This window comes from Lolium perenne, chromosome 6 (assembly GCF_019359855.2).
Source record: "Lolium perenne isolate Kyuss_39 chromosome 6, Kyuss_2.0, whole genome shotgun sequence".
NCBI classification, from domain to species: domain Eukaryota; kingdom Viridiplantae; phylum Streptophyta; class Magnoliopsida; order Poales; family Poaceae; genus Lolium; species Lolium perenne.
The window spans coordinates 87,716,132-87,725,057 of record NC_067249.2 but is presented as its reverse complement, the minus strand read 5'-3'; the positions used below and the strand labels follow the sequence as shown (position 1 = coordinate 87,725,057).

The 8,926-nt window shown below is 49.4% G+C and overlaps 1 long non-coding RNA gene across 1 annotated transcript; it reads left to right on the top strand.

Annotated features, from left to right (window-relative positions):
- The first annotated feature begins 3,013 nt into the window (after positions 1-3,013).
- Positions 3,014-5,239, top strand: LOC127321003 (uncharacterized). Its single transcript, XR_007863776.1, has 2 exons — positions 3,014-3,172; positions 4,987-5,239. It is a non-coding gene; the product is annotated as an uncharacterized lncRNA (long non-coding RNA).
- The last annotated feature ends 3,687 nt before the right edge of the window (positions 5,240-8,926 follow it).

Here is an 8,926-nt window from a genome sequence, read left to right as displayed (position 1 = left end):
CGCCGGCGAGAAGGTGGAAGGAGAGCCGATCATACCTTGGGTCGGCCATGGCCCGGGGAATTGGCCGACGCGCGGCTGGCCGAAGTTAATGGCGATCAGCCTCGCCTGTTCCTCCGCCGTCGTCGCCACCCTCTTCGCGTTACACTTCTTCTCCCTCTCCGTCCTGCCGCGAGTTTCGTTCCGCCGCCGCTCCACATCCGCCGCCCACTCCATGTTTGTCCAGCTCGGCGGCCTCTGTTTTCTCCCGCGGCTTCCTCGCCTTTGGCGCGCCATCGGCGACGAGCTTCTTCGGCGGCATGGTGGTGGAAGGGAGGAGGAGGAGCTGCAACTGTGGGGGAGAATGGCGGTAGCTCCTCCGAAATTCGGTGGGGAAAATGGTTCTATGCGGTGCATTCTGGAGGGGGAACTACATGTTCTATCGCCGACAATGTGGACCCGCTCGACGTTTCGCGCGCTTTTGTTTCGTCTGGAGTCCCCGACCGGGTCTCGGGAAGCCGGGGATGGCCTAAGCTCTCCGGATGGATAAAAGGCTAAATCCGGAGAAAACGAAGAGGCGAAGGCACAGCTGGACCGAATAACGCCGTCCAAATAAAAAAAAATGGTTGTCAGGGTCTCGTCGGGGAGACGGTGGATATGTTGTTAGTGCTTACTCCTAGCCCGGATAGACGATGAGCTGCGCTTCCAGGCTCGTGGATGCACGAGGGGCCAACCCAAAACAAAATTACTCGTCTGGGCAATATCCTAGTAGCCTTTGCGATAGCAAGTGATGGGCTAGAATCCCGTACGGCCCTCCAAGTTAAGACCGAAGATTTCGCAAAAAAAAAAGTTAAGACCGAAGATTCTGAAATAGCCCAAAAAGTAGTTGGGCTTTATCGAAAAAATGTCTATCAAGCCGAGGTCTTGCTGCTTTGAGCCTATCATAAAATCATTGTTTTCTACCCCATAGTTTTTATTTTATTTTTTCTACTACTCCCTCCGATTCACAATAATTGTAGGGGTTTTTTATCAGTTTGAGGTAAGTTAAACTAAAATATCAACATTTATTATAGATCAAAGCGAGTGGTATAATACTATATTAATATTTCTCAATTAAAATTATATTTTAAGTGCTAAGAAAGCTAGCTAGCATAAGGGCATGCTTCAATTTTTCGTTTAAGCGCGGAAGGTCCAACCAGTTTTTTAAACCTATTTTTTTTAAAAAATAGAAAATGCCAGAACTTTAAATTGAGCAGCTTAATTACTAAGTATTTTTCGTTTAAGCGTGTATGTTCGGTTTTGGAATACAGAGGAATGGGATGGAACCGTTCTGCACCTGGAGGCCATTCTAGTGTTCGGTTGGGTCATGGAACCGAACCAACTGGTTCCCCGAAGCGAATATTCGTGCTAGATGCGGAATTGCCTCGTTCCACCAAATCGGGCGAACCACAAGGAACGACTCGCTAACGACTGCGTCAAATAATCGCTAACCATCTCTCACGGGCGAGCACACTGCGGCCCCGGCCCCAAGCAGGGCGGCGTGAGGCACACAGGCCACGAGGACGCCGACGACCACCGCCCGCTCCGCCTCACCGTCGGCGACTGCCACGGCCGCATCGCCGTCTGGGACGCGCGCGCGGCGTGCTGCACCTGCCTCTCACGGGCGAGCACACTGCGGCCCCGGCGCCAGGCAGGGCGGCGCGAGGCACACAGGCCACAAGGACGCCGACGACCACCGCCCGCTCCGCCTCGCCGCCGGCGACCGCCACGGCCACATCGTCGTCTGGGACGCACGCGCGCCGTGCTGCACCTGCTCAGCCTCGACGAGCCCCGCAGCGTGGCCCCAGGCACCAGCGGCGGCGTGCAGGACCTCGATCTGCTGGATCCACCACGCCTCCGGCTGGCTCCTCGCCTCCATCCACGGGCCCTCTGGCGGCGGCACTGGGAAGCTGCAGTCGGCGGCGGCGCTGGGAAGCTTCAAGTTGCAGGGGCCGGGGCGGGGATTTTGCCTAACTAATTTAGATTTGACCTCTGTAATTTGATTTTGGAAAAAAAATGTGCAAATATTTTGAGCCAAAACAGCCGTTAATTATAATTATTAGCATTTTAAGCATGATTGTGGCTATTCCGTTCCGTTCCCAATTCCTCCAACCGAACACAATATGAAACCATTCCATTCCTCGTTTTTTTCTGAACCGAACACGGGGTCGGAACCGTCCCATGACCTCGGAACGGAGCCATTCCATTCCATTCCTTCTCGTTCTGGAACCGAACACATCCCAAGTAGATCGAGCCCATGATCTGGTATCAACATTCGATGAAAAGCAAATAAGTGTCTCTGAAATGGTGCGGTCTTCGCTTCGTCTTGAGGAGTAGAGGGTCATCAGGTGAACAAACATACCGAACCGGGATTCCAGTACCCATTTTTGTTATTAAAAATAGAAAATGCCGTAACTTTGAAATGAGCAGCGAAATTACTAAGTGTTTTTATCATCATACAAATGCCCTACTTTACTGTCACTTTGCTTTATTGGTATACAGTTTGTTTTGAAAAACAACCCACTCTGGATTTTTCTTGCAATTTGTTTACTCTCTATGTGGTGCATTGAAAACTCTTTGAGGCCGCTAATTTCTAGAGTTTTTCAATTCTATATTAAGTAAAGAGGTATATACAATTGTACTAGTATCTTGTCCCCGCGGTCGGTTCGTCTTAATCATAAAAAGAAATCCTCGGCCCGCGGTGGCGACCGAGGCGCAGGGCTGCGGCGGCGACGGAGACGCGTAGAGGGAGGGGAAATTCGTGAAGGAAAACCGGAGTGAGTGAAGCAATGAGTCGATTTGCTCGATTCGCCGCTCTAGGCCTTGTTTACTTGTCTGGTATTTTTGGGTTTGGGAGGGTAAAATACCGGCCCACGACCGAATCCCGGAAGTTATCGGACGGCCCGTTTACTTCTCTGGTTTTTTTGGGTAACATCCCGGCCCATCCCAGATCTTCCCGACCCGGTGACCTACACCCTCCGGTTTTCTGAACCACGAGGTTGACCCCGTGTATTCTATCGTGGAAAGGGAGACGAGCGACGGAGGCTACGCAACGGCGGCGACCGGTGGCGGGGAAAGGCGACGGTGGCGGCAGCGGGGAAAAAACTAGCAGATCAAGACGGCGCCGACGAGATCCTCCTCCGGCGACTGGTCCCCGGTGAGTCCTCGTGCCTCCTCCCCTTTTCCCCTCCTCCCTAGATAGGGTTTCTTGGTGTTGGCGCCGTCCGCTACGGAGCTCTGGGAGCTCGCGGCTCCGGCGGCCATGGGGATCTGTAGTATCTTGGTGTGTACTATGTCGCCCCGCCCGGGTGAGCACGACATGGCTCCGACCGCCATGGGGATCCGTGGCCAACTGGTCTGCCTTGTTCCTGGCCGTCGCGCCATGCCGCTGCTGGGGCGTTCTTTATTGCAAGGTCTAAAGACAGGCGATCCCATGTCATTTTGTGCGCCAAGGTCCACGATGCATGCCTATTAGCCATTTCTATACGGTGGTTCTGGTTAATCACCACAATAATCTGTTCCTGAACTCGTACTAGTTGACCGTAGATCTATTTTCATAATTATATTAACTGGAGTAGCTGCTGTTACTACAATCTGCGTATAAAGGTTCCAGCAATCTATATAGTCAGAGGTTAGAGCTAGCTGGTAGCTGCTGCACTCGGCTGCGTTGCAAGCGCAAAAGTTCCAGCAATCTATATAGTTAGCATGAATGGTCATCCTATATATTAGAATGGAGGCAACCTATCGATACATGTAGTGATGGTTCTATAGTATGTGTCAATATCACCACCTTTTTTCTGACTGTATCATGCGTGTCATGGCAACACTATTGTCTTGGCTTTTGAACTGAAGTCATATATATTCATGCTTTTGGTGGCAGCTGTGCCTGCCTTTGCATATACTGAAATGTGAAGAACATGAGTGCAATTATCACAGAATTATAAAAATAAAAAAGCCATTTTCTTCTGAATGTATCATGTTGGATATGCTATCATGTTGTGAATATCACCCATTTTCTTAAGCTCTGCTCATGTGTTACTATGTACTAAAGCAAATAGGGGTCTGGGTTAATTAGGTTTGTCCCTCACGTTTAAAATACCAATCAATCTCCATGGTAGTAATTTAATGCTAATTTAATCTCTGCCCATGTGTTTTAAATTTAGAGGGTCCTTTAGACTTTTGATTCAGTAGCTTCTTCTTTTTTTGGTAGATACCTGCCCCTTGGCCTATTGTTGGATTGGATCAACCACCTCCATCTTGGGAACTTGTGAGAACTTCTGATTTTGGTATGAATCATATTTACTGCTTGTACTTGATGTGAAACCATGCAATCTAGCTTTTGTATTCTTATTGTCTGCCTTTAATTGCTATTGTTTTAGTGCTGCAATGAATACACAAAGGCTAGAGCTTATTAGGAAGAGGAGAGAGGAAGACGACGAGGAGTTCATGTTCTTACTTTTACCAATATTGCACTATCACAAAAGGAGTAGAAGAGGGAAAGTAGAGAGAACGCAACGGCATAGCTCCGTCTTGTATGGCATGCAACGTGTTCAAGGAATCCTTGACGGACATGTTAAGAATTGCCGGGTAGCCTATAGGATGGAGCCACACATTTTCAGATCCTTAGCATCCTATCTTAGAAGAGAAAAATTATTGAAGGACAAAAGGATTAAGGTTGAAGAAAAACTTGCTATTTTCCTCTGCATGTTGTCACACAATGCCTCTTTCGAAGACCTACAATTGGAGTTCCAACACAGCAACCGTACCTTCCACAACCGTATCTTATTTGTAAGATAGTTGATACCACCAACCTTACTAGATGCTTAACTATGATGCCACCACCCTGTATTGTTCTATTAGTTAGTGCTTGTGGCTGTCGATTCCTTTGCTCATTAGTTGCAGATACTATACATTTGAACTATCCGTAAGCGATGTATCAGTACTAAATTTTACCTCTGCATGTATTTTTAGCTCGAGGTCCTCTAGCGGCGGTGGCGTGGTTTCCGGCGTTCGGCGGGCGAGCGCGCCATGACTTCTAATGTACTGTCAAACTGCATGACATTGATTTTATGGTGGAGGTTGCTCATCCGTTGGGTGGAGCATTTATTTATATGTGTGTGCTTGTTCGAGAAGATTGCATAACATAATTGCATGACACCGAGTTTATGTTAAAGACAGAGTTTTTAATTTACTGATTATCCATTATCACGTCTTGGGATGCAAAGATTGAGTTTTTATCATCTGATCTCAATCCTCTCATATCCCCTCTCATCCCCAAAAAATAAAGTAACTAGAGGATGTGGGGGAGGGTGTGGGGAAACGAGGGGAAATTAGGAGAAAATTGGGGATTAGGTGAAAGGGGGGTTTTCACCCTAGGGCCTTGTTTACTCCTATGGTTTTTTAGGGATTGGAGTGTATTGATTAACAGGACCAGGCCAAAATCCTGGCAAAACCTTCGGCAAACTGTTCGGCAGGCCGGGTTTGGAAGGGCTAAGCCCCAGATATCCGTGCGAGACCCTCCAACACACGTGTAAACTGAAACGCGAGGGACTGCTCGCGTTTTTATCGCTCGCTCGGCTGACGGCTCGGGCCCAAATTATCCGCACATCCAGCAAATCCGCAACGCGTGCATTCCCCGCATGTCTCCTCCTGAATCTCGTTGGTTGGTTGCAGGTTAGAATTCTACCATGCATGCACTTCCTCCCAGCTGGCGAATACTTGCTGCTTTCCCTGCTCCTAGCTCAGACCGGCCATTACACTTATGCGCCGGGTTGTTTTCACCCAAAACACTAGGGATAATACACCCTAATACATGTCTGCCGAACAAGGCCTAGGGGGTGAAAATACCATAGGAGTAAACAAGGCCCTAGGGTGTTGCGGGGGTTGCCAGCAAGGTACGCGCGTAGCTCGGTGGAGTAGTGCGACACCATGTCACAACCTGAATACACTGGTGCTCTTCCTGGCGCTGTCAACAACAGGTGAACATTCAGTGAAGCAACGGTTCAGATCACTTCTCCTCCATCGGAGGGCTACAATTCAATTCCGTTTGAACTGTCGCCTGTGACAAGATTTGGCAGTTTGTAAGCACACTTTATTTTGAATCGCGGCTCCTCTGGGAACTCTATATAACCAGGGAGAGTGGGTGGCTGGGTGGCGCGATCAATGAAAAACCCTAATTCTTATCTCCTACTTTATCAAGTTCTTCCTTTTGTTGCATCTGCCTTTATATTCCAGCAATTATTTCCTTTATTTATCTGTTGCTAGATCTTTAGTAGCTAGTTCTTGCCGGAGATCTGTGTTTTCCTTCCTAAATCATGGCCGGGTCCTGACAATTGGTATCAGTCGCCTTTTTTCCCCCCGATCGCTCCCACCCTCTCCACCCTCTAGCCGCCGCCGTGGATCTCAATTCTCCACCACCGGCGAGCACCACCGGGAGTACCCTGCGGAAAAGATCCAACAAGATGACCCACCGCCGCACAAGATCGCAAGAAAGGCTCGCCGCTGAAGCTGAGGAAGCAGAATTGCTAGCGCAAGCTCAGGCGCAAGCAGAGGAAGAAGATGAGATCGGATCTCGACTCCCCCGCGAGGTCATCAACATTAACCGCCACCTCGACCATCAGCAGCACACCATGGACGCCATCCAAGGTAACCTCTCGAAGCTGACTGAGATGGTAGCGCAGCTGGCTCGTCCTACTACCGGGTCGCCGGAGTTGGCGCAACCCACCGCCGAGCAGAACCCTTTCTCTACGCCACCACCACCACCACCGAACCTCAGCCCCATCCAAGAACAGCCTACACCACCTTCCTCCACAGCCAAACTACCAGATCCACCACTCCAACAACCAAATTCACAAAAGGACACTCCTTTGTACACCCAATCGCCAGAGCAGAACCAACAACAGCAACCACCAAATCCCCCACCTTTTTCCACCCCCAACCACAACACCCCAAGCTCGTCCACACACCAACCTGCCAAACACCAATTCCAGAATACAAACCCATCCAACCAGCCACACCTATACAACCCAACACCACCACCACCTCCGGTCCAGCAGCAGTATTACCCTGCCTACCCCCCATACCAAAACCCTCCACCATACTACTATCCACCACCTCCACCCAATTTCCAGCAGTTCAGTCCACAACAGGGATACTATCATTACCCGTGGCAACAACAACCATACACTCCACCACAAATTTACCCACCGCCACCACCTACCCCAAACCCCTACCAATACCCACAACCGCCACCACATGCCTCCACAAACAGATCTCATGTCCAACCTGTTGCAGTTCATACAACAGCAACGCCCAACCAGACACAAGTGAACCTCCAGGACCCATATATACGAACTCCCAATGTTGAGCTGCCGCTGTTCCATGGAGAAAATGCCCAGAATTGGATCGAGGAGTGTGAGAGTATTTTTTCTCTGATTGGTATACCCAATGAGTCAAAAGTGAAATGGGCAAACGCACACATTCGGGGAAAAGCAAAGACTTGGCTCTCAGGCAGTAACCTGAACCTGTATCTTCTCAATTGGACACAATTTTTGTCAGCTGCTTTGTGAGAGATTTCCAGTACCTGGGGAGCATGAATCTATGGAACAGTTCCAACACCTGAGGCAAACAGGCACTGCCAATCAATACATCGATATCTTTGAGGAATACATGATATGCATGCAGAGAGACCACTCATACCTCACTGACAATTTCTTCCTGTTGAGATTTATCAGTGGCTTGAAGGAGACAGTCAAACATGCAGTGAAGAGTCACAATCCCTCTACTCTGAAGTCAGCTTACTGGCATGCAAGACAATAGGAACTGGCTTACCTGGCAACCACTAGAAGGCATGTACCCTCTAGCACAGGTACAAGAACAGCAGCCCAGCCTCAATTCCGCCAACAGCCGAGTAACAGAGATAACAAGCCTAGAACACCTCCTGACAGGAATCGTGACAAGGGCAAATGTTTGTACTGCCCGGAACAATGGGTTTTGGGACACAAATGTGCCAGTATGAAGAGCATTGTGCATGCAATACAATTACAAGGTCACAGTGATACTGAAGACACCAATGACAGCACTGAGTGTAGGATAACGTTGCATAAAAAACAAAAAACTTCCTACCGCGAACACGCAATCCAAGCCAAGATGCAATCTAGAAGACGGTAGCAACGAGGGGATTATCGAGTCTCACCCTTGAAGAGATTCCAAAGCCTACAAGATGAGGCTCTTGTTGCTGCGGTAGACTGATACGTCTCCGACGTATCGATAATTTCTTATGTTCCATGCCACATTATTGATGATATCTACATGTTTTATGCACACTTTATGTCATATTCGTGCATTTACTGGAACTAACCTATTAACAAGATGCCGAAGTGCCAGTTGTTGTTTTCTGCTGTTTTTGGTTTCAGAAATCCTAGTAAAGAAATATTCTCGGAATTGGACGAAATCAACGCCCAGGGTCCTATTTTGCCACGAAGCTTCCAGAAGACCGAAGAGGAGACGAAGTGGGGCCACGAGGTGGCCAGACTATAGGGCGGCGCGGCCCAAGCCTTGGTCGCGCCGACCTGTAGTGTGGGCCCCTCGTGTGGCCCCCTGACCTGCCCTTCCGCCTACAAATAGCCTTCGTCGCGAAACCCCCAGTACCGAGAGCCACGATACGGAAAACCTTCCAGAGACGCCGCCGCCGCCAATCCCATCTCGGGGGATTCAGGAGATCGCCTCCGGCACCCTGCCAGAGACGGGAATCATCTCCCGGAGGACTCTACGCCGCCATGGTCGCCTCCGGAGTGATGTGTGAGTAGTCTACCCCTGGACTATGGGTCCATAGCAGTAGCTAGATGGTTGTCTTCTCCCCATTGTGCTTAATTGTCGGGTCTTGTGAGCTGCCGAACATGATCAAGATCAT